General features: G+C 41.0%; 1 protein-coding gene across 1 annotated transcript in view; it reads left to right on the top strand.

Moving 5' to 3' along the window:
* LOC125449089 (T cell receptor alpha chain MC.7.G5) overlaps positions 1–26,500 on the top strand; it is a 758,994-nt gene that overhangs the window by 120,728 nt on the left and 611,766 nt on the right. The window lies entirely within an intron of this gene.

Raw genomic sequence — 26,500 nt, 5'->3', positions numbered from 1 at the left:
TGACAGCAATGGTTTTGATCACCTCTGTCTGACTTATACCCTTTTCTCCAGTACCACTGAAGTGAACTAGTGACTGCGATTATCGTTGCTGATTGTTCAATTTCAGAATGTTCCAATTCATACTTACAACCCTGTTAACACAATACCTCTACTATATCTGAGTCAAGGTGCAGCATTTTTAACTGCATTAGTAATGTAATAGATAATATATTTAACTACAAATCGGGTGATGATGGTTTCGACCCCTGTCTGGATAACATAAGTTTTCTTAACAAACGTTGTCCTATCACCTCAGTAACGTAAATGAAGTGCCCAAAGCTTGCTGTAGAGTCGTAGATGAGCACAAAGCAGAAACAAAAGCCTTTCAACCCATCATTCTAAAGCAATTATCCATCTATTTTCATCCTATTTTCCAGCATTTGGACATTGCCTCTAATGCTTTGGCATCAAAACAGAACATCTAAAACTTCCAACTTTTTCTTCTGTTTCTAGAACATTTTAGTGAGGGCACGAGCAATACTACCATTGAGTCATTTTGTCCCTCTTGCATCCCATAAACCTTCTACACCTTCTTCTATAATACTGTCGTCAAGGTCATTCATAACTTCACCGATGGGACGAGATCTTTCCTCTCCCCTAATTTCATGCTGCAATGTTGTGAATCGTCATTGAATCACAGGAATATGCACTTAGTCAGACAGATCTCAAAGGATTTTGAATCCATCACCACAACTACAGTGCCTAACTCTTACTGTCATGTGGAGTGTTTACATATCTCTTTGACCACTGGTTCAGCTTTAAAAATAGACCAATCAATTTATTCCTTGTTGAAAATTATTTGCTTCAAAATAATGGTCGATGTCAAGGTGGACTTGCATTCCAAAATGTCAACTGTGATGAGAGGCAATTTAGCGGCTCATTGCTTAACAATGATGTCTGTCAGCACAAGAGATCTGTTCCAGTCTCAGGCCACTGAATCTGAGGAATTTGCACATACTCACTGTGGCTGCATGGGTTTCCTCTGGGTAGCCCTCTTTCCTCCCACCCTCCAAAGGTCTGCAGTTAAGTGGATTTTCCATGCTAATTTGCCCCTGTTGTCCAAAGATGAAGCGTCTTGATGGTTCAGCCTTGGAAATGTCCAGTTACAGGGATAAATTGTCAGGGCTGGGAATAGATGTGGGCGGGGTGTTCGATTGAGCGTTTGAAGGGCCGAATGGAGTGTTTCCACTCTGTAGGTATTCTAGTCTATCTTATTCTCAGAGACCTATAAAATTCCTGTCGGATTGAGAAGGAAAGAGACCACCAGGAGCGCATGAATTCCAAGTTTCTCCCGTTTAGATGACAATCAAAGCTGATGATGTAAAGACAAAAGAAAATGTCTTGCCTGGATGGCCTGGAATCACCAACCACTGAGCTACGCTTTGAATATGATGACTGGTGGTGCCACTGTGACAGAGACAAAATATCAGTTACAAAATGCTTGAAAACGTTTTCTGTCGTGAACGTTCCAGAGAGGTTGATACCACAAGATTTTGCATAATCCCCTAAAGCAGGATGTCAGTAAGTTAAAGCTTTAGATTTCGGCACTCGGAAGTATCCTCTGTCAGTTTCACTTTGCCAAAAGAAAACTGGTGACATTCATTTTGAGGACACGGGAACAGTCTGATCCCCCCAACTTCGGAGACAATAATGTCACGCGAAAACAACTATCCTCCAATTAGGTGCATCTGTCATCAACACTTTCAGTGCCTTTTCTGTTTCTCAAGTTCCCTTAATGTCCCGAAGTCGAAATGATGTTTCAATTCTTGATGTACAGGAGTAAGAATCTTTTTCAATGTCTCAGGAAGGCTAATGTCATTGAGAACATCAGTCACTGTTGCAGCATCTTAAACTAATCATCTAATTGGCCTTGACACTTCTGCTTAATCGGTCAGTTTACACTTAATTCTCTTCCAGTTCACGTGCCCAAAGATTTGCCAAATATTCACCAAGTTAGCAATGACGTTTTATCATCTGTTTCTTTTCAACACCCAGGGGATGCAGAAATTGGAAATTGGGCATGATCAATATTTGCTGCTATTTCAGCTCACTGTCCATTTCATGCTCCAGATACACAAATGGTTATGTTTGACTGGAGAAGTCGTTTGTGTTTCAAATAAAGCTGTCTTTTTATCGCAGATGCGTGTTTAGAGACAGTGAGCGAACCGGAAGCGTAGGAGAAGTTATAATTCGAATGGAAGACATTGCTATGAACTTTCCTGGTAATCATATGGTTTGGATTCAGCATTTTAAGCGCCAACGCCCAATCAGGGGACAGTAGTTGATGACCGCTATACTTTTTTTGGTATATATTGGAACAAATATGAATTTTTAATTGATGTTTAGAAGAAGCATAATTCCATCAAATGTTCCGAATCAATTCTTAACTAGCACTAGCTCCTTATCAGCTGCCTGTACTTTATGAGCAATGGGTTCAAAACAATGCCTGAGTGCTTACAGGGAAAGTGAATGGATACAATGTTTGTGGAGAGTACTGGTGGTCTCGTGAAGCCAGAATCAAAGATCGATTTTCACTGTCTCCTCTGGCAAATAAATCATTTCATTTCAATCACCGACAATAACTCTCTCTTATGTGATTCCATCGGGGGATATGCACATTTTTAACGTCATGCATTTCACTCCAGTAAGCTATCCCTCTTCAATTTAGGACCACAAGAAGTAGGATCAGATGTCAGGTATTCAGCCCAAAATGTGCGCTTCGCCATCCAATGAGATCATCATTGAAGTGATAATCCTAGTAAAAACGTTCCCACGTTCCCCCGCCCCGTAACTCTTCACTTCTTACCTACTAAAATTCTATCTGTCTCAGCCGTCAAACTGCTTGACGACCCAATCTCGACAGTCCTGTGTGGTTTAAAATAAAACTGTATATTCACTGCCCTCTGAGAGAAGAAATTCATGCTCATGTTTGTTTTGAGCGTGCACCCACTTCTCCTGAGATCATTTGCCCCAGTGTATCAGTATCCTGGAGGGCAAGAAATCTCTTTGCACTTACCCTATCAAATCCCAAAAGAATCTTGTAAGTTTCAATGAGGACCGGATTTTAGATATACTTTTGCCAGACGATCTACACCTAGGAGTTCACTGCTTCCTACCTTTTCCCCTGATGGCATGTTGTCATTACTCATAGTAAGCCTTTATGGGCCGAGGCTAAACTACCCTGTGTTTTCTGTTTGAGGAGTCATTGTACGTGATTGTCAACAAAAGTAATAACTTCTGAGAGTTTGAGCGGATCATATTCTATTCACTTGATCCACCAGGAAAGGCATTGCTAACATTGGAGTTTCTGCAGTGTCACTGCTTTTTTTGTGTGTTTTTCCATTCGAGGTTACTTCCTCCAGAAGTATTTTAATCCCAGAAAAAAATGAAGTCACGTAACTAGTCCAGCCATTCTTCATTTTATTTCAGTCAAAGATGACATGATTTAATCAGAAACCATTTGTTTTCTTGATGACGTTGAATGTAATAGGGATATAAAAGCATTCAAGGTGTTCTTGCGAGGCTCGAACGCAGAGATGTCAGTTTCCAAAACCAGCGCACTAGCCAATAAGCTATGTACGTTTTAAAAAGTACAGCTTTGTACTGTGGACAAAAAAAAGTTAGCATAATCCAATCAGACACCGGGGGTGGGGCATATAATTTAACAAGGGGGGTTATCTTGAATTGTACCTATTGAGGCACGGTCTCAAGAAGCATAAAATATAATGCTATAGACAAGTTGATAATCTGTGTGACGTAAGCTAAGGTAGCCTAATACATAAAAATGGAGGAAGGGCCAAGAGGATTATACACGAAGGGAGAGCAGCATTTTTTTTCTCATACAGTCATGGGATGAGGGAATGAATAAATTGGCCAACATTTATTGACCATCCCGCATCACCCAGAGGTCAGTTAAGAGGCAAAGATACATTTCTTTGTATTGAAAGTCAGGTGTTGGTCAGACCAGGTAAGGACATCAGTGTCCTTCACGGAATAACATTAGTGAAAGCAATCAGGCAGCAGTCATAAGACACCAGATAATAGTTCCAAAATAAAACAGGTTTAGTGGATTCTCAAGCTTTTACACTCTAACCTGCCTCCGTGGGTTTCTGCGTTGACCACGTGGTTTTGTTCATCCAGAGACTCACATAACATTCTGGGACCGGGGTTCAAAACTCACAATACAAGATGGGTGAGTGTGAACTCAGTAAAATATCTGGAGTTAACAGTGCAATAATGAACCATGAATCCATTGCTGGCTGTCTGGAAAATCCCATCTGGTTCCTTAATATCGTTGAGTGAAGGAAACTGCCATCCTAGCCTGGCCTCATCTACATGTGACACCAAACCCACAGCAATGTTGTTGACTCTTAACTGCCCTATGGGCAACTAGAGATGGGCAATAAATGCTGCCTGATCAGTCAAGCTCCCACTCCATGAATGAATAAAGAGAAAAAATAACCTCAGTGCAAGATCACAACCTTCCACACCATGAAAGATAAGTTCCAAAGAGACACAAACAGCTAGCCAGATATTTGTGAGAGTGACAATCCTATGCTTCTAAGAGATGAGTCTTTCACTTGCTGCTGGAATTGCATTTGAGACATTTTCTTTTCTAAATTTGACTTTGCCAAGTGCGCTACTACACTGGAGCATTTAATTAGTAGTTGTTAATATCATAAATGATTTTGTTCAGCATTGAAATCGAATTACTGCTAATCAAATTCTCTTTTTTTCTGCATTTTTACTGCAGTGTAAAAATAAAGCATGTTTTATTTGACGAAAAACATTTTGAACAATGAAAGTGCAAAAAGGAATGCAATGCTTTACATTTCCTTTCAAAATATATTTGGAAAAAAATTCAGCTATCTTCTTAATATATTGTGAGTTATCTGATCTGTTACATTGAATGATTTAACCGCATATGGCCCAATATTAAAACCTAATAGTTTTTTTTTATTCACTGTTCGTTCTGCTGCGTCTGGAATCTCATTAACACGCTGGCGAGTCACTCAGAGTTAGCGCAGAGAGGCTCAAACTGGCGAATTTATTCGTTTTCTGGAGCTTGACAAAGACAGAGAAAAACAGAGTTATTGTGAAATCGGCCTAATCGGCAGAACATCTTGCATATTTCCACAGAGCAATCCGAGGCTGTTAGTCCGAGTGTTGCTTGCACTCGGTTAAGTAAAAACCACTCCAGATTGGCTCGCAGGAAAGGTTCAAATTCATTGTGTCTTTTCCTGCCCTAACATCTGAGGTCGCTGGCGGTGTTACAAAATCTCCATAACACAGGGCTAAAAAGAAACATCAGCTTTGAAAAGAATATGTTGATTGACATTTCACATTATTTTTCAAACCATGTCAGTGAAATGAGAGAAAAGAAGGAACGTGTTTAATTCACAATAATCTGTCAAAAAGTCACCACACAAAACCTAGACACCATGCAGAAGCACAGTGGCACAACCGATCATTCAATTAATGCGTAACAAAAACAGAAGAGGCAGTGATCGGGATACTATACATAAGGCTACAGATAACACCCTTTACGACCATTTCGAGAGCCTCGTATGGTGGGTGGCTTGCCTGTGCTAAGGTAAGGGAGACGTCAAATCGTTTTTAAGTGAAATTTGGAGTAGAGGCGTGAATGATCGCGCTGTCTTCCTTCTTAGGAAATTGTAGGCAAGAGATTATGATTGGGGAGTATGAGGAATTATGAACAAATTCAAAGAACATTATCTCAAGGGATTGGTTGTTAGTTTATTACCAGAGCCGGGGTAAATTGGCATAGGGATACACAAACTGGGGAATTAAACACGTGGCTAAAAGAAATGTGTGGGAAAGAGCAGTATAATTTCAATATTAGTAAAGAAAGGAGTTAGATCACTGGGTTCAGCTCCACCTGTTCTCATCTACAACAAAGACACAATGACAGCTGAATGGATAAATACGGTCATCGCAAGGGCTCTAAACCAGCAAAAGGGGTTCGTGTCAGCAGAGTTTCTTGAAGTTTCCAGAAAGCATGGCAGGGCAGAGAATTTGAAAACTGTCAAGAATTCAACTTCAGGCACAGCAGATATGGGGGCAACTGTGATAAGTCTGTGGTCAACACAGGCGGAGGATATTTCACTCAAATTCACATGAGATATGGCAAACAAGCAGATGGCGCAAATAATGTTACTGGGGATTCGATGTTGTAGACATCACGAGCAACGACAGCAAGAGGATCAAGGTTAAGAGCTAAATATCCAAGGATACAAGTCAGTTTGAAAAGACAGGCTGATGGGCAGTGATGAGGGGTTATCTTTCTGTTTAGAAATGAAGTTGAATCTATGAGATACGAATCAGACGTTTTGCAGAATCTGCGTGAAATGATTTACGGCACCTAAAAGAAATAGAGAGACATTTGGCGAGAGTTATGTGCAGGTCCCTCATACTTATCAAGTTGTGAGGCAGAAAATAAATAAGGACAAGTATTAGGAATGTATGAGAGACACTACTACACTATACTGAGGTACTTTCATGTATATACGGACTGAGAAAATCCGTTAGTTTACGGAGTCCAAGAAAAAAATTACGAGTTGATTTTCACTTTGGAGAAACGTCCAGTAGAGTCCACTAGGGAGCTGACAATTTGGAACGTGACCATGTGTACAAGACAACCTTCTTCAGGGAACTTCAGGTGAATTAACGTCCAGAGGGAAGTGATCAAAACATGTTAGTATTCACTCTGAGAGAAATGGAACTGCCGATACTGAAGGTTCTGAGGTAACAAGGTGTCAAGCAGGACGAACACAGCAGGACAGGAAGCATGAGGTCAGCAGGAAAGCTGACATTTCGAGTCTGGAAATTTCTTCAGAGATGGGGAATGGGAAGCAGGCTCCGAAATAATTGGAGACAGGGAAAGACATTGATAGAAGATGGATAGAGTATAAGTTGAGGAAAGACGGACATGTCAAGGAGGCGGGGATGACACCAACATATGTAAATGTAAGTAGGGCGTCGGGATGGGGTTTGGTCAGTGAAGAGGGAGGGGCGGAGGTGAGAGGGAAGACAGGTCAAGGAGGCGGGGTTGAACCTAGTAGGTAGGAAAGGGGCTGAGTGTTGGTCAGGATAATGTTGGGGGTGGGAAGATTATGAAGATTGTGAAATCCACATTGAGACCGTTGGGCTGCAGGGTTTCCAAGCGGAATATGAGACCTCCAGTTTTAATGCATCATTCTTGTCCACTTCCGCCACCTGCAAAATGACCCCACTACCAAGGATATATTTCCCTCCCCACCCATATATGCTTTCTGGTGGGACTGCTCTTTCTATGACTTCCTCATCTGCTCCACACTCCCCACCAGCCCCACCACCCATGACACTTTTCCCTGCAAAGGCAGTAAGTGCTATGCCTACTCTCGCACGTCCCACCTCACTGCCATCCCAAGCCCCTAGAAAGCCTTAAACATTAAGCAAGTATTCCCCTGTACATTGGCTTACGTGGTATATTGTGTCCCATGATCCCAGTGTGGCCTCTTCTATATCGGGGAAACCAAGCCAAGGCTTGGAGACTGTTTTGTGGAGCACCTATGCTCAGTTTGTGACAAACGACAACACCTCCCAGTTGTGAGCCTCTTCAACTCCCTCCCCCACTTTTTGGATGGCATGTCCATTCTGGGCATCCTCCAGTGCCAGAAAGATGCCATCCGAAGGCTGGAGGAACAGCTCCTCAATTTCCTCTTGGGAACCTGCAGCCCAAAGGTGTCAAAGTGTACTTCACTAGTTTCAAAATCTCCCCACCCTTGCCCTCACCACAGTACCAGCCCATCTCGTCCCTGACCCCGTGACCTGTCCGTTTTTCTCCCACCTAGCCACTCTTCCCAACTCACCGATTAACACCTACGGCCAATTCCTACCTATGAGCAGCATACTCACCTCCTGAACTTGTCCGTGTACCCTCCTACTTACCCATCCCTCTCACCTCACTGACAAACCCCCAACCTAACTCCCTAGCTACACTCACCTTTACTTGCGTAATCCCCACCTTGTTGACTCGCTCATCTTTTCTCCACCGATCTGCTCCTCTATCCACCTTCTATCATCACCTCCACCCTCACTATTTAATTCAGAGCCCCCTTCCCCTCCCCCATTTCTGAAGATGTGTCCAGATTCCAAACTTTAGTTTTCCTGCACTCTGATGGTGCCTGACCTGTTGCGTTCATCCAGCTCTACACCTTGTTATCTTAGTATTCACTCTACAAGTTTAGAGGGAGGCGCTGGAAACAGATATAATGGTGTTACATTTGAGTAAATCTAACTGCCAAGGCTGGAACGTTGTGCTCACCAGAAATGATTGAAACAGAAACATGGCCGTGATGGCTTGAACAACAATGACTGGGGTTTCTGGGGGTTAATTCGAAAGGCACAGTAGAAATAGTCCATGATGTTGAAAAGAGACATCGAAAGGGGAGGTTGATTAAAGTTTGGCTGACAACAGAAAGCCATAAAAACAAATTAGAAAAAAAGAAACACACATTTCAGTGTTGAAAGATTCGAAGCTGTTGGACGTGGTACACTTGGAAAAAAAAAACAAGATGCAATACGAGAGTAAGCGAGATAGTTTTGTAAAATAACTTTATATGAGCATTTTTTGACATGCAATAGTTCATAGAGGCTCCACAATGCTCATTGTACCGCTTGAAAATGAAAATGGAGAAGTAATTTTGAGCGTTAGAAATGGAAAAGGAGCTGAAAAGGCGAATTTGCATTTGCCAGCACAATGGACAACATCAGCAATTGGCTAGAACCTCAGGAGAGTCAAAGAGCTGAGGTGGATATAATAGACATCACGAATAAAATGTTTCTAGGGAAGCAAAATCATCCGTCTTACATGCTATCCAGTGCAGTCATGCCTTTAGAAATTATAACAGGGTAAAAGAACAGGACGCAGAAAATAATGTTGCCAGTGCAGAAAAAGTTCAACTCAAATATATGGAAGATCAGCTTATAGTTCTGATTTTAAAAAAAAGTCAGGGAGGCAGGATGAAGGTGGACGAGAGTATACCCGGGGTGGCAGGAATATTTGATTGTGTTGGCTACTTTTCCGAGGCAGCAGCAAGTGCAGTTGACGTCAACGGGAAGAAGGCTGTTTTTCGGGGACAGGGCTGCATTCATAAATCTGTAATTACTTGCAATCTTGGGCAGAGTTGTTGCCACACCAAGCTTTGATGCATCCAGAAACGACATCTTGTATTGTGCATTTATAAAAGTTGATAAGAACCAGAATTGATATGCAGAATATCCTCAGTAATATGAAGAATTTAAGGCGTTGGTGTGCTTCCTTCGACGATAATGTCGAAATTGATGGACCAGGATTGGTCCTCTGTAAGATTTGTTTCTTGTATCTTGAAATGCCTGAACACCTTCACTTCAGCACCGTTGATACAAAGAGCAACGTGTCATCTATTCTGTTTTCTGAAGTCAATAACGAACTCGTTCGTGTGGGTGACATTTAAGGTGTGTTTATTGTCTTCAAACCATCTCACTGAGCTGCATCGTTCTTCTATTCTGCTTAGTCATTGTTTGAGATCCGACCCACTATATTACTGACATCAGTAAATTTATGAATAGAGGTTTACCTGAATTTCACACACATACCATAATCGTATAAGGCATATTGTAAGGGCCTAAGTAGACAGCCTTGAGGGCCACTGGTGTTGAGGACTATTCTGGAGGCAGAGGTTTAACCACCCACACTGATTTTGATGCAGAATCTTGTATGTTATGATGGTTTTATTCAACTCGTCATGTGGAACGATGTCAGCCCAACAATTAAAGTAATGGCACCAGTGGCTCTTATGAAAACTCATGGATAGATCAAATAATTATTTCAGTTGTTCACTCCATTGGACGATGTTGTACTAAGTGATCAGGTTACAGTTTATTGCATTCTCCTATTGATCTTCGATCGGGATTTTCTGCTCCAATCCTAAGAATCTGCAGGTGCACCATTTGCAATGTTTTTGGATTTCCCAATCGTGTGAACGTTGGCTGAATGGAAATCTCAAAACAGGCTGAAGCTGAAGATGGGGAGAAGGAATAAGTGGAACACAAATTGAGAGACAGGATCCTACGTTGAAATAAAACCTATTATCGGGAGATGAAACTAAAACAGAGAAAGCTTGTTAGATTCTGAGAATATGTAGAAGCACAGATGTGCAGGGCATTCATTTTAACTAAATCACAGAAATTTCACCTGCTATTGAAGCCCTTAAATAAAGGAGGAAAATGCATGTGAGACTTATTTTAAAAAACAAAACAAGTACAGCAGACAGATCGTAACAATGTGTGCAGCTGGATGAACACAGCAGCTCAAGCAGAATCAGAGGAGTAGGAAAACTGACGTTCTGGGTCCAGACATTTCTTCAGAAATGACATCGTGACGATAATTGAAAGGACATCTTGCAGATTATTTATTTCAATGCAACCATGTGACCTTGTTTGTGCTTCCTTCAGATTACGCTGTAGATTTTGATCCCTAAAAAAATACCCAGCAGCGTTTCAAGGAATGATAGATTAAGAGTAACCCATGGAACGAGCTAAGGGATGATTGGTATGGAGCGAAAATTCAAATTGCATGTGTAATGATGTGGTATATGTCAGAAAATTATACATCATTCTGAAAGGAATGAAATACTGTCGTTCCACATTTAATGTAGGATGGACTATTTTATTTATTTGGCACGAGTAATTCAACTTCTGACCGTGAGGTCTTTTCCCAAACGAAAGAGGAAAACAGAGGAAAATAACAACGTTGCATTGCATGAACAGCATTATCGTTGCTGACTCAATCAACATCGGGAATGTGTTGACTCGTTGTTTGACATTCTTGACCTCATTTCATGCTTAGGTCCTAATCGAAGGTTTAATCTTGCAAATCTTGGCTGAACCAATTTTGTATCTGTTGGGAGAGCACTGCATTTCTGGAATCTTCAACTGGGACCCTAAGTTAGGGCCTGCTTGACAGGTCCGCGATTTGGAGATGTGGGAGGATATAGATTTTCTCGAAGAGGTAATGGAACTATGCTGCAGAAGAGCAGGGAAGCGATACAAATTGTCGAACATCAATAAGCATAAATAAAATTGCTGTTCTGGAAATTCTGTTTTTTGTGCCTCCTTCTCGCAGTAACGTTGCTAACTGATTTCATCCATCATGTACTTATTAGAAGTGCTCTCCACACATTGGAAATGCTACGTAGCCACATTATCGCTGTCCAGTGAGCAACAGGGCAGTTGAATATATGAAGGTCAGTACTCTGAAGACGCTCAATCGGTAAACTGCTACCTTACGTCTGTATTTTACCACCTAACTGAGTTGTGTCAATGGTGCTGTAACAGCAGAAGGCGGAAATCCCACTGTCAGCGAATTGGCTGACCCTGGGCTCTCCTTAAGATTGAATTACGACCACTTTGATACATTCAGTTCCATCCACAACATCTTATTCTTCAGAATTCCAGCTGTGTTATTGTTAGGAATTTTCGTTTCTCCTCCAGTGCATTTCAAGGATTTTCAGTTGTCATTCAGTTAAACAGTAGCACAAAATAACTGCTCGCATCCCAAAACCTCGAATATTTCATGCTACTTTAAACATTCATAGCCTCTCAGATACGGTGCTTACCTCGTCACAAACGCTCTCAAACACTCCCACTCACTCCCTCCATCATTACACTCAATCATAACGTTTTATTCCTGTTTACGTCGGAACTTAAGTATCTCACGGTTAAGTTTCACATTTATTTCTCGCCTTCGGTTGTTCTTCCTCTGAACACACTATCAAGTTCACCCATACCTCTTTACTGGTTCTTTTCAGCATATTTGACTGAACGTATTCTAAACTGCTTCTGTCTGCGACGGATGATGTTATTTCTTCAACAGCACAGGGCAACGCGCCCAACAGGGCACACTGCACGTCTCAACAAAGCCACAATAACTGTCTCAGGTCTTAAAGTTCTAATTATCTGTCCAATTATATTAAGCGTCAAGGCCTTCAGCCTCAACTTTGTGCTCTTGTGTCCCAATTGATACAGAAGCAAATGCATTCTGTAGGGACCCGATGCCCAGGCAGGGTGAGTAGAGATATTTTCCTGGAGCAAATCTAATGCCTAGTGTACACAGTCAAGTGCTGGAAGTTTAAGAGCAGCTGTAACACAGACAATGCAAATGAACATTAAACACAGTACAAAACACTAATTGGTATGTAATGAGATAGTTAACAACTGATGCGTAAAACTTTGCCATTTTTCTTTATCTCCTTGTCCATTGGGTCATGATTTGTTGTTGCATCAGTAGAGAAGATGGTGCTGAGTTGCATTCTTGAACCATTACTGGAACAGCAAAAATCTTGTTCGAGATGGAGCTGTATGAGTGTGATCCATCTACAGTGAAGGAGCAGTCATATATTTCCCAGTCAGAATGGAAGTTCAAATGAGGTCAATATACAGAGGGTGATTTGCACATGTACGTGCTGTTTATTTCTTTCTGGATGAAAATAATCATCGGTTTGTAATGTTTTGTTTAAGGAGTGTTCACCAGCTGCGAGCATGCATTTTGCTGATGATGCAAACACTGTTGGAGCAGCACACATTCAAACAAATTAAAAGTATTCCTATGTCGTCTTGATGTCTGTTCTGTCGATAATGGGCATTCATTGAGTGTTCCAGAGCAGAGTAAGTCTTTTAAATATACAAAGCTTCCAACCCACTGTTTAAGCCGCATTGCTTATATGAGTGGTCAAGTTTAATTCCGTTCAATAGTAACAGCCAAGATGTTGATAGTGGCAGATTCATCTGGATTAAAGTTCTTGAATATTAAGTGATGGTGAACAAATCCTGTCATGAGAAGTCCATTGCTTAGCACATACATAGTATAACTATAATTTCTTAACTATTAACACAAACATGAGGGTTATCCAGTAAATGGGACGTGACTGTGTTATTTCTGATAAGGTATAAATAGTGGGGAACTATATGCAACCTCAATTGGACTTCCCCATTTTACGAACTTTCCATTCCAGCAGATTAAGTGGAAAAATAGAGATGTATGTGGAATGAGGGAATTATTTTCTCTAATCTTTATGCATGCCTGCAGAAAACCCTATACTCAAAAATAATTCAGATATCCATGAAATAATGAGAGCCTTTCAGCTTTTGGCGTGGGAGTAAAGAAACTTCCACTGGCTTCAACTGAAATTGGCCTTGCCTTGAGTCGTTCTGGAGTGTGACATCACCTGCAATGCCAGAATTCATGCCCCAAATAAAATAAAACCTTGTAAATGTAATGGCCATATATAATCTTCCACTGCTGCATTGCTGGGTGAAATAAAATCTTAGAATTTGAAAATGCAAGATGGGAACAAAGGCAAAGTAGTTCAAAACCAAATTGAATTGCAAAAGTGATGTGTTGCAAAGAAATGCATGCAGTTACAGCAAAAAAATAAAGGTGAAAAATGTTTGATCAGGAGAGGTGTAAATATGTAAAGAGGGTAACGGGCTTCCTTTCAGAGTTCGATCTGCAAGAAGTGAGAATATGAAAACAACATCCACACAAACATTTTAGACTATCAAAAAAAAGGTGACTGCAAGAAATCAGACAAATTGAAATTACAGTGATGAACTGGAAGTATGTGAATGCAATGTTGAGCTGGAATGGCTGTGAATATACACTTCAACCCTTGCTTTTGGGCAAAATTAGGCTCCATACAGTGTGGAAGCAGGCCCTTTGGCCCAACAAGTTCACACTGCCTCGTGGAGCGCCCCACCCAGACCCACCCCGCTAAACAGTATGGGCAATTCAGCACGGCCAATGCACCCAGCCTGCTCAACTTTGGACGGAAACTGGAGCAAACCCACGCAGAATATGCAGGCTCTGCAAAGTCAGTTCCTGAGGCTGGAATCGAACCCGGGTCCCTGGTGCTATGAGGTTGCAGTCCTAACCACTGAGCCACCCTGCTGCCCTGTTCACCTGTCCCTCCTTCGTTGCAAACTTGTGGGACCGTTTCAGCTGTACAATTTTTTTTACAAAACATTAATGTAGAAATGATTGCCTAATGATATCATGACTGCGCAACTAATGCAGGAAATCTAGTAGTGTCCTCGTGATCCAGATTCAAATGCACTTATGACAGGTGGTGAATTTTCAATTCAATTAAACATTTCGCGAAAAAAGAGACTGCACAGCTAGTTGTTTTGAAAAGAAAAAATTTTGCAGCTGAAAAATGCTTCTGAAGGAAAGATATCTGCCATACTCACCTATGTCTTGCCAACACGTTACCCAAGGCCCACAGCAATGTGCTTGCCTCTCAGCTGTTTTCTAAAATAGCCTGGCGATCCAGTGAGAGATAATGGGAACTGCAGATGCTGGAGAATCCAAGATAATAAAATGCGTGGCTGGATGAACACAGCAGGCCAAGCAGCATCTCAGGAGCACAAAAGCTGACGTTTTGGGCCTAGACCCTTCATCAGAGATGGGGATGGGGTGAGGGTTCTGCAATAAAAGAAGATAGGTGGAGAGAGTATAGGTGGGGAGGTAGGGTGGGGATAGGTCAGTCCAGGGAAGACGGACAGGTCAAGGAGGTGGGATGATGTTAGTAGGTAGATGGGGGTGCGGCTTGGGGTGGGAGGAAGGGATGGGTGAGAGGAAGAACAGGTTAGGGAGGCAGAGACATGTTGGACTGGTTTTGGGATGCAGTGGGTGGAGGCGAAGAGCTGGGCTGGTTGTGTGGTGCAGTGGCGGGAGGGTCGAACTGGGCTGGTTTAGGGTTGCCGTTGGGGAAGGCGAGATTTTGAAACTGGTGAAGTCCACATTGATACCATTAGGCTGCAGGGTTCCCAGGCGGAATATGAGTTGCTGTTCCTGCAACCTTCCCCAACTGCATCCCTAAACCAGCCCAGTTCATCCCCTCCCCCGACTGCACCACACAACCAGCCCAGCTCTTCCCCTCCACCCACTGCATCCCAAAACCAGTCCAACCTGTCTCTGCCTCCCTAACCTGTTCTTCCTCTCACCCATCCCTTCCTCCCACCCCAAGCCGCACCCCCATCTACCTACTGACATCATCCCACCTCCTTGACCTGTCCATCTTCCCTGGACTGACCTATTCCACCACCCCCCCCCAACCTCCCCACCTATACTCTCTCCACCTATCTTCTTTTCTCTCCATCTTCGGTCCGCCTCCCCCTCGCTCCCTATTTATTCCAGAAGCCTCATCCCATCCCCCTCTCTGGTGAAGGGTCTGGGCCCAAAACGTCATCTTTTGTGCTCCTGAGATGCTGCTTGGCCTGCTGTGTTCATCCAGCCTCACATTTTATTACCCTGGCGATCCAGGTGATCCTGGTGGTTTGTTGTTTCAATCACCATCATGTTTCAGCAATGAAATAAAACCAGATAAAAATCCTGTCATCAATCGAGGCCTCAGAAAATACAACGGAGAAATGTCAGTGCTGACTCTGCACAGTACTCTCCAATTAGATCTGTGTGGTAGTGACAAAAATGGAACAATTTTCACCAGGACAGGCTACGTAACTTGCTCGGTGTAATCACACACATAAAATCATACCATACCTGCGACAATAATAAAGCAAACCATCAACAAACACAAAAAAATTGGCATCATCATCAACATCTGCGGACATGTCTTATCCTATCAGGGCGACAAACAGAGCAATGCTCAAGACATAATGGGACACAGTCGAAAGGGGGTTACCAGACCATCCTGATAATTGATGCCAAGCCATGTTAATTTTCGTGACTTCTGACAATGTATTGGCAAGACAAATTCCTGCTCATTATCATGGTTCAAGCTCCACCAACTATCAAATCACAGCTCTAAGTTGAACAACACTTGGAGGAATCTCTGACGGCGAAATGGCATAAATGGCCTCTGGCTGAGGCATTTCAACGGCCATCATGAAGAGCGGCTCAGCAAGTAGTTCCGATCCAGCTGACCTAGGCGCCAGGCTATGTCGAGGTGATTGGATGAGGGAATCATCAAGAGTGGAGAAAGCATAATGCATCTCATTCCTTTCGCTCTGCCTGCTGCAGAACCATCTGACCATCACAATGCCAGTATTGCTGACAACCACACAGTCCTTGTGTGGACAAAGTTGCCCTTTCACATTAAAGTAAATGTGTATATGTGGTCGCATCACGGTGTTAAATTGGACAAACTTTGAAAGAACCTAGCAAATTAACAATGCACATCCATGAGTCGCTGTGGGCTTTAAGAAGGATCAATATTGTGGTCCAGCTCAAACTGCAACCTCTTCACCCGCTATATCTCTCACTGAACTATCACCATCAGGGACGGCATCAACCTTGATTCAATTGAGAGTGCCAGAGAGCATCAGGTGTATCATGAGGGCGTAAAAATGAGGTAAGAACCAGGTGAAGATACTGGACAGTAATACTTTCACTGGGAAAACAGCAAGTAAGAAACAGATCTAAGCAATCCTACAAACAATGATCAGATCTGTGTTCTGTAGGACATCACATCACGTAGTAAATCGTGGCAGACAATTGAACAACTCACTGGAGAAGGAGGTGCCACAAGTATCGTCACTGCCAAAGGTGGAGGTGTGCATCACTTGAGTGCAAATGAATCAGGCTGAAGTATTCACAAAAAAAAAGCCGGGAATGCCGAGTGGATAATCCATCTTGGCCACATCATGTCTTCCCGGTATGACAGATTCCAAACTTCAGTTAATTCTATTCGTTACACTTTGTTAACAAACATAAACTGCAAGCATAAATTGCTGAAATAGCTATGAGTCCTGTGAACATTCCAACAACAGCACTGAAAACTTGGCCTGCAGAACCTGCCACACTCCAAACAAGCCCTTCATGTCCAGCTACAACATTGGCATTTACCTGGCAATGTGGAAAATTCCCCAGTACCAGCTGTGCCCTGTATACGAAATGTAGAACAAATTCAAAGCAAACAATTACTGCCCCATCAGTCTGCGGTCGATCATTAAAATGCTAGATATGCATAACAACAGTGCAATCATGAGATACCTACTCAGCAATGACCTGCTCAGGGATATACAGTTTGGACGTCACCCGTTCCACTCAGCTGTCGACCCCATTACAGCTTTCGTTCAAACATGGACCAAAGAGTTCAATTCCAGGCGTGGAATGAAGGTGATCGACCTTAACGAACCAGAGTAAAACGACAGTCAGCGAGTTTCACTGGCAAACATTGCACGAACTGTATTTATAGACATCAAAAGTGAATGTGGTTGTAATTGTTGGGGATCAGTTTTTACAAGCCCAGGTCTGCTGCAGTTCCTGTTGATGCTGCAGAATTGCATCCTCAGCCAGATTATTTACGACCGTTCCTCCGTCATGAGGTCAAAACTGGGGATGTTTGCCGATGGGTACATACTGTTCAACGCCATTGGCGACTTCTCAGAAATGGAAGCAATCCACAACGAAATGGAACAAGTTCAGGAGAGTATCCAGGTTTGGGCAAGCTAGTGATAATTAACGCTTGAGACAAATGCCAGACAATGACTTCTTCCAAGAAGACACAATGTAACCATGCACCCCTCGCCATTCATCAGTGTTGTCATCACAGAATACCTCACTGTCAACATTATGGACGTTCCCATTGACTGAATATTCCACTGGGCTCACAACCTGAACGCAGTGATGAGAAGATCAGATCAAAAGCTTAGAATACTTCAATGTGTAGCTTACCACCTGAACTCTAAATTGTGGATATCATCTACAAGACACCATTCAGAAGTGCAATGAAATACTCTCTAGTCTCAATGAGTGCAGCTCCAGCTACTTATCCAGGGCAATGCAACCCGCTTATTGTCATGATATCTATGAACACCCACTCTCTCCACCACCGAAACTCAAGTATAACAGTGTGAATTATATAAAAAATACACCGCAGAAATTCACCATGCGTCTGTATACAGCACCTTTTAAACCTATGAACTGTTCTCCCGAGAATGAGAAGGTCAATCAATACATATGAACATCATCACCAGCAAATTTTCCTTCGAGTCATTCACAAACCTGATTTGAAATTATATCGCCGTACATTCAGTGTTGCCGGGTTCAAATCCCAAATATTTTTCCTCCGCGGGCAATGTAGTTTATCTTATACAACGTGTACTGAAACAGTTCAAGTATGCCGCTCGCCTCCATCTTCTGAAGAGCAAAGAGGGATTAGGAGTAGACGCTGGTAATCCAGAGACTCTCGAGTCATAAATGAACGTAAAATAATACCATTAAACTAACAGTAAGAGAGAAAACAATGGTGTCACTTTGAAACAGATATTACATATCTTGTGACTTATTAAATATTTTAAGTCCTAATTTGTCAATTGTTTCATTAATGGGGATTTGATATCAAAAAATAAATCCAATGTGAGTCGCTGAATTGCATCCGTATGTCCGCCAAGATATGTTCCTTGTAAGCAGATTAAATGGATTGGTTAATATTGGGTTGGAACTGTACACTTAAAACTTACTTAAGTCAATCTATTCTGGACTCCACTTTTTATATACCATTTGAGGTTGAAGACATTGGTCATGTTCTTATAAAAGAAAGATACTAGAAAATCGTTCTATGTCAAGCCTGTACAAATCATTAGTCAGAGACTGCTAAAAAGGTCCTGGTGTTTCGAATCAGTTGTTGCATGTAAAACTGTACAAAATGAAGAGATCTCACAATGAATTGTGAACATGTTTATTTTAAACAATCCAAGCAGAGGCTGTCCCCCATTTCATTTCTGCTTCAGTCCTACTCCTTAATGCTGGATTGTTCTTCTTCTCCATTAAGTTCTGTTGTGGGTGACAATTGCCAGGCCAGCATTTATGTTCTTATTTCTGTTCTCTGTCAGTTCGAGCATTCCGCTGTGAAAGCCATTGACTGTAGGCTATTTTATGATGCTTCAATTGAATGGCATCCAACTCACAGCCTATGTTTCAGACCACAAATGGTTTATTGGTGGCTTAAACTGACTGATTTCTCATATGAGAATTGCCAATTGGTACTGTTGCACCAATGCTCGTATGTCTCTGATAATTAAACTGAAACAAAATTCCCAATCTGTTATGACAGGAGTAGGGGGTCCCCTCCAATAATTACCCTGTGAACAGTCAAAGAAGCTCGTTTTGCCCCTTGTAATCTGTTAATGGAGTGCTGAACAAACGAAAATCACTGATCTCCACTTTGCAAGTAACCAGGAGCAACTTTCTTCATTTAAAACAACATAGAACAAGTACTAACAAACCGACAATTCTACGAACTACTCCTTATTTGATCTGAATTTTCCAGGGATGCTGTTCAAATTCTGTCATTTCTGGTCTCTTCGCAAACGCCTTTCTTCCGTTAATTCTGCATTAGGGAAAGTTTTATCTATGTAATTTCTTCAGTTAGGGCTTGAGCTAAAATACCATAGTACCTTTAACTAATTAGGTGGACTTTCTCTGACAGCGGAATAATGCTAACTCCAGCAGGTCATGCAGGTCTCTGTCATGCAATTGGCAGTTGGGCCTCCCTGAATTTTCCAAATGCAATTGTCTTTTGTACTCGTAATAACATGATAAAATTCTTAAAATACGATTGGTTTCAGTTTGTAAACACTATCAGATTTAAATTAAATGAGATTTGAATCTCTGAGTTTGCTTTTAAATTAATTGGTTGAATTCAAACTTGCTGTCACATCATCAAAACAAAACTGCTGTTTTGTCTGCCACCCGTAAGGCTTTTATGTTGACACACATGTTTCCATGTTTGAGGTTATTTATACCAGAAACTTCTGCTGCACACAGTCATTTTTTTTTTTCTAAATTATTGTGTACATACAAAGCACACATGTCTTCAAGGAACCATGCGTGGTAGATTCTTTCCTTCATTTTCACAATTACTCTACCCAAAGTCGTAAAGGTACAACTGCTCTGTATATTGGATTGCAACCGGCAACAGCTTCCAGTTGAAAGATGCTCATGAAACAGTATCTCCATTGTTGTGCCTTGAGTCTGCAAACTTCTGCTGCTCACTTGTCTATTGACAGTACCAGAACAAATAATTGTTATCGCTGGTGTAGCTGCAGTTTAAAGTGACGTCTTCTCCCTCCCTTCGTTTGAGGCTGGACTGCAACACAATCGCCGCTGCTCAGATCTAGAGCACTTCGTTAAAATGCAACGGAAATTGGCGTTAAAAGTTCATCTGAAATTGATTGAAGGAAAAATATCGCAATCACCATTCCGTAAATTTAGATCAAGACTGGAAGAAAGCAAAAAAAACATCTGGCGCGTTTGAGTTGTGTTGACGTTTATGCACTGAATCCTATTAATTTGCCCTCTCTTCTGCATGTCACTGCATCAGTATTTACTTCCATTTAAGTCTTTATCATTTATTTATTAAGCATCTTCTGAAGAGTCTCGCTATTAGTCAAGTCATTCTGCACGAGAGCAGTGACACGTGTTAATAATACACCATACTAAAAGGTGATTCAATATTTTTTCTTTTTGGAATGTATTTTGACTCATATTTTTGATCCATGGTTTTGGAAAGTTCCAAAACTGTACGCGTCGCGAGAACTCTATTAAAATTCATTAAATCTTTAAAAACCTCTGTCAGGTCGTCTTTGAAACGTTGTCTTGTTGGAATGAAGAATCCGTGATAAAATGAGTACACAGTTCTTATAGATCAATTCAGTTATCATTTTTATAAAATGTTCCTTCCTCGATTTACTTTTGTTCATATTTCAAACTGTGATATTCGGTGAATTCTGCTTACAGACAACTAATATCACCCAGGTCAAATGAAGAGCCAGGACTGCTGTAAAATCCCAGGGAGTTCTTGTGGTTAGAAACCTGTAAAATATAGAAAGTGCAAAATCTGATGACACATCCTTTACCAAAACCAAACCAAAGAACAGGGAGATTAAGCTCATGTACTCGAATATGCAAGTGCATGTAATTTAGAGAAAATGAACTTTGGCACTTTGGTGTACTCATCAGAATGAAAGAGTTAAACAATATGTCCTGGCGGTCAGATTTGTAGTCTGTTTCCAGAGTTTGTAAACCTTTTTTTCAACGTGGGGATGAGCGGTTATGAGAGCTTCCTAAGGAGCAGTGAAAATGAAAAGAATGTTGAGGATCATTCAAATTAATTCGAAAAGACAGTAAAGTGCAATTTAGAGAACAAATTTTGAACAATAAAACTGCATTTATTTCAATGTAAGGAGTGTTCCAGTTAAGGCACATGAACTCGGGGCATTAATTTGAAACGCTGGACGCAAACATTTTTCCTTCTGACAGAAACTTGGTTTAGGGAAGGATGGGACTGGCTGGACAATGTTCTGGGTCATTGTTGTTAAAGGAAAAACATTGAAAGAGAGCCAAGGTAGTATGGTGGAAACGATGTTTGATCCAGAAAAGCAAACTACTTTAATTAGAGAAGATATTTCTGAGAGGTCATTTCATGGAAAAATATAAGGAAAAAATAGAAATAGTAAAAGGATGATTGCCTTGATGAGATTGTACTGCAGCAATCCCTTCTTTCCCAGGTAAGAGTGAAATTAACTGACAAATATGGGCAGAGATCGCAGATACATCTCCGAATCATAAGGTTGTAATCTTAGGGGATTTTAATTTTCAATGGCTTAGGGCTGCGACAGTGTTAAAGATCTGAATGGTGAGGAATTTGTTCCTCTTTCATGAAAAATGTCTTCAACAATATCTGAACTTTCCTATCAGAGAAGGGGATAAAGTTGACTTCTCTTTCTAAATAAGGCAGAGCAAGTGACTTACGTGTTAGTAGAGGGCCAATTTGGGAATCAGTGATTCAATATTATTAGCTTTAATGTAGCTATGGAAAAAGATATGTCATCCATGAAATTTAAACATCTTAACTGGAGTAGGGTAAATGTTATGGGTGTGAATCAGGAAAATTCAAATTTTGATTGAAGTAGACTATTCACATGTAAAGAGACGTCAAAAAAGTTGGAAGCATTCAAAACTTTGATAACGAGAGATCAGATGCATTATGTGTCTGTTGGATTGGAAGTTCGTAAGACTTGATAGCAATAGATGCATAAAGATGTTGAGGTTTAGTTAAGAATTAAATAAAAAAAGTCACAGGGATCAACTTAATCACTTGGTAAGTATAAAGAGTGTTGGGAATTCAGAAGAAGAAAATCAGATCGGGAACATGAGCTGGCTTGGCAGATAAGGTTTAAAATAATCCAAAAGAAAAGGCAAACACATGAAAATGACGAGAACAAAGAGAGAAAGTAGAATACTTCAAAGATCCAATTGATCACCTTTGAATTGAACTGCAGAAAATCAGAGAAATACTAAATGAGTAATCTGAGTCCCTATTTCCTGTTGAGAAAGAAATCGATGCTGGAAACATCTGGGTAATAAAAATGTTTTGAATACTGTTCACATTACAGAAGAGGAGGTGCTGAAGGGGAAAAAAGTAAAGGTAGATAAATCTCCAACACCTGTCCAAGTGTATGCCAGGACGTTGTGGGATTTCGGCTAAGAAATTTCGGGGCCTCCTGCAGAAATATTTGTTTCATTTATATTCACAAGTAACGTGCCAGAGGATCAGAGGTGTGCATAACTGTTCGCCATTGCTTAACAATGACTGCAATGGGTAGCCCGGTGATTGACCTGCGAGTCTCACACTCCTTCTTCTGAGTTGATTAGTCTTAAAAATAAGACTTACATGCATTTCAAGACGCCAGGACTGAATAGGGATAGGAAACATGGTTTTATGTGAGGAAAACCATGTATCACAAACGTGATTGCAGATTGTTTTATGAAATAACAAGATTGATCAGCTAAAAGCGGCAAATGTGACTTAGATTTTAGTATAACCTTTGACAAGGTTACGCATGGTAGTCTAGGTAGTAAAGTTGCATCTCACGGGATTCAGGGTGAGCTTGTCTATTGCATACAATATTGGCTTCATGGCAGGCACTGAGGCTTGCTTTTCGGACTGGCAATACGTGACCTTCTTTAGTCCACAAAGATCTGCATTGTTTCCAACTCTCTTTGTCATTTATACAAACGAGTTGGATGGAAATCTAGGAGGTGAAATTTGTATGTATGAGGAAGACACCGAAATTGGTTGTAGACTAGACCATGAAGAAAGTCATCTGAGATTACAAAGAGATCGTTGGCAACTGTGTCAATGGCCTGAAGACAGTTAGGTGGAGCTCATTTTGGATAAATGTGAAGTATTGCATTGGTATTGACAGGGCTTATGTAAATTATGCTAAGGCCCCAGGTAATTTTGTGAATCAGAGAGACCACAGTGGTTCAGGTATATAAATCTCTAAAATTCGTGCAACAGATAGACAGTCCGGTTAAGAAGGCGTTTTGCACTCTTACCTCCATTGCTCAGTCCGTTGAAGATATGAATTGGGAGGTCATGTTACGATTGTACAGGACGTTCGTGATGACTTTTGTGGAGTACTGTGTATAGTTCTTACCGCTGTGTTTTTGGAAGAACATTGTTAAACTGGATTGAGTTCAGAAAATGTTTCCCAGGATGTTGCCAGGAAAGGAGATATAAAAATACAGAAAGGCTGTGATTTTTTTTCCCACCAGAGCTTAGAAAATTGAGGTACATCATATTCGGGAGTAGCATCTTGAAAGTGAGAGGGAAGATTTTTTTTCCCTCGGGTGGAGAAGCTCAGGAATATGGGGCAAATCTTTATGACAAGCAGAGAAAGATTTTAAATGAGGCATGAACAACACTTTTTTTCCACAGGGAGAATGGTTTGCGGGAGGAATGATTTCCAGAGAACGCGTTGGTTGCAAAAATGGCTACAACTTTGAAAGTCAACGTTTAAAAAATAATAATGAAAGAGAACATCTGGGTGAATATGGGCCCCTGGCAGGCAGACAGGGCGAGTTAATTTAGAAAGAAGGCTGGTGTGAACCCGTTGAAGTGATGGGTCTGTTTCTATGCACGATTACAGCATGAACCAACGTCAAAAACAGCAACAGCTCCGTTTGAACGAATTTGCATTATCAGATTGGCTCACCGGATTGAACTGCAGATTTAAAGATCAAATCTTTTATTTTATAAAACATTGGAATGAATTAAACAAAAGTGTTGACTGTTTTGGGTGATGAGATTGCCTCAAAGTGAAATTTGAGTCAGACAATTGATCCCAGTGGCTGCAAGCATTGGTCAACTTTACTTCCATTGAGTGCAGACAAAAGGCGCCGCGCGAGAGCAGTATTCAGATCCCCTCACGAAATACTACCTTTACAAGAGGGTGGCTTCAACTTTACAAAAGAAAATTGATGAAGAAAACCTTGAATGGATATGACAATGCAGAAGCTCAGGCTTTTGTCAGTGGAGTAATATGAATGAAAACTCAAATCTCACTAATGAACAAGGCTAACCACGCCAATTTAAATATCATTGCAGTTAATTTGTTGAAAATTTTCATGTACTTTAGCCCTAGACTTACTATTGCAATTTCTCGAATTATCGATGTGATTAGTGGGCTGTGCTGTCTTCCCGATCTACAGTTTATAATTGTGGTGAAGGGACTCATGCATTTTATTCTTCCTAGTTTGAGTTACTATGAAGTTATTTTGAAATATGCATATGTACAGCCAAAAAGATGCCTGGATTTGGGAAGATTACACAGAGACATGATCCGGAGTATGTGGTATTTTCATGCAGATGCTTCCCTTGTACATCGGGAAGATTGAGTTTGCATGTTTAGAATGTTCTGGCGAAGAAGGCTTATTGAGGAGTTGCAACATATCTTGCAGATGGTATACAATATTGCAACCACGTGGTATTGGTGGCGACAGAATCAAGTGTTGAATGACGTGCCTGTCAGAAACTAATTACTTTAAAGGCCACCCATTCATTGACTGAGACAATAAAATTTGCCCATGCACCTAATTAACTCCGTTAAATTAACGCCATTAAAATGAGAGGAATAGAAGAATTTTCTTCAAAAGCACGTTCCACACTCACGACCTAAATGACCCCAAAATGCACAGGGTCTAAGAGAGCCCATCAAGATCGTTGTTCCTTCAAACTTCTATGTATTCCTACTTGTAAATATCTTCCAAGTCTTGCCACGAGTGCCAAATTAGCAATAAACTAGCTGAAAGCTCTGTGGATATAATTTAATTCTGGTACTCGATTGAAGAAAAATGAGGCCTACCAAGTCATTGGTTGGAATTGGAAAGGTGCAATGTCCTCGCATTGCCAGTGTTTTCAACATCAACATCATTAAAAAAGGACAGAATGAATGTCTGTAAGAAGCAATGGGAGAGAAGAAACACAATCACAAGCTTAATACGTACTTGATTTTTTCAAAAAAATTAGTCATGTTGTACAGTTGCATTTATTGGCGTCTTCATGTTCATTATTTCTCTTTTTTGTTTTCTTTCCCCTTTTACCCACTTCCTCTCGGAAAGTCTTATTCATCAATTGGCTGACCAGTTTCGCAAAGTGAAACAGTTTTAACAGATATTTTGCATATAGTTTATTTACCTTTTGGAGCAAGGATGATGATGCATTGAGGGAGGAGTGTGGGCAGATTAGAAACTCAAAACCTTTCATCAAAATTGACTTTTTGAGAGCACATGAGCACTTGGTAAAATGAGGAGAAAGGCTGTCAGAGGTGGGTACTCCATATAAATAGGAAAAATGACGTCAAGACACACTACAGAATCAGGAAATTACAGTAAAAATGACTTCGACACAGAGGAACGCAGAGGTAGAAGCAGTAACCATCAATAGAGTGAGGTAGAACACAAATGACCAATTCAGATATAAAAACAAAATCGGTCAGAAACCAAACGCTGGCAAATAGTATCAGAATAGGTGGATGGTTGATGAGTGTTGTGAGCACAATTGGTCTACGAGCTTTTTTATATTCTGAGAAAGGAAATGTTCTCTGTCTCTTTCTTTCTGACTCAGATTGCATCGATAGCAAAATCAAAGCAACAGCCCAGGATACGACTCCAGAGAATATCAAATTGAAACAAGGATAAATGTTCAGTCCTCCTAAATGAAGAAAATCATTTTGGAAACTACTCAACAAAATCTTAAGAAATAGGAGCATGGCATTTAATCACTCAGTCTTTCCTCTGAATGAAATCTGCAAAACGCCTCCTTTTTGCTGTATCCTATTCAAAGATAACTTACCACAGATTTGAAGAACAGTATATGTCAGGTTCGTTTTTGGAGAGCCTCACGGATTTCATGCACTAACAAGACACTGACCTGTTTAGACAAACACAAATCTTTTATTACCGAGCAAGTACAAGCAATGGAGAAGCGCTGTAGTTTACTCGGCACAGAGTGCAGAGTCCTCTAAATAATTCTCCCTGACCAACGGACAGTCACCGCTTTTTGTAATTACTAAGTGCATAATGCATAAAACAATTTTATATCTCACAATG

The sequence above is a fragment of the Stegostoma tigrinum genome, chromosome 43 (assembly GCF_030684315.1).
Source record: "Stegostoma tigrinum isolate sSteTig4 chromosome 43, sSteTig4.hap1, whole genome shotgun sequence".
NCBI lineage: Eukaryota > Metazoa > Chordata > Chondrichthyes > Orectolobiformes > Stegostomatidae > Stegostoma > Stegostoma tigrinum.
The sequence above is the reverse complement of the archived record's forward strand: the minus strand, read 5'-3'. Positions and strand labels throughout refer to the sequence as shown.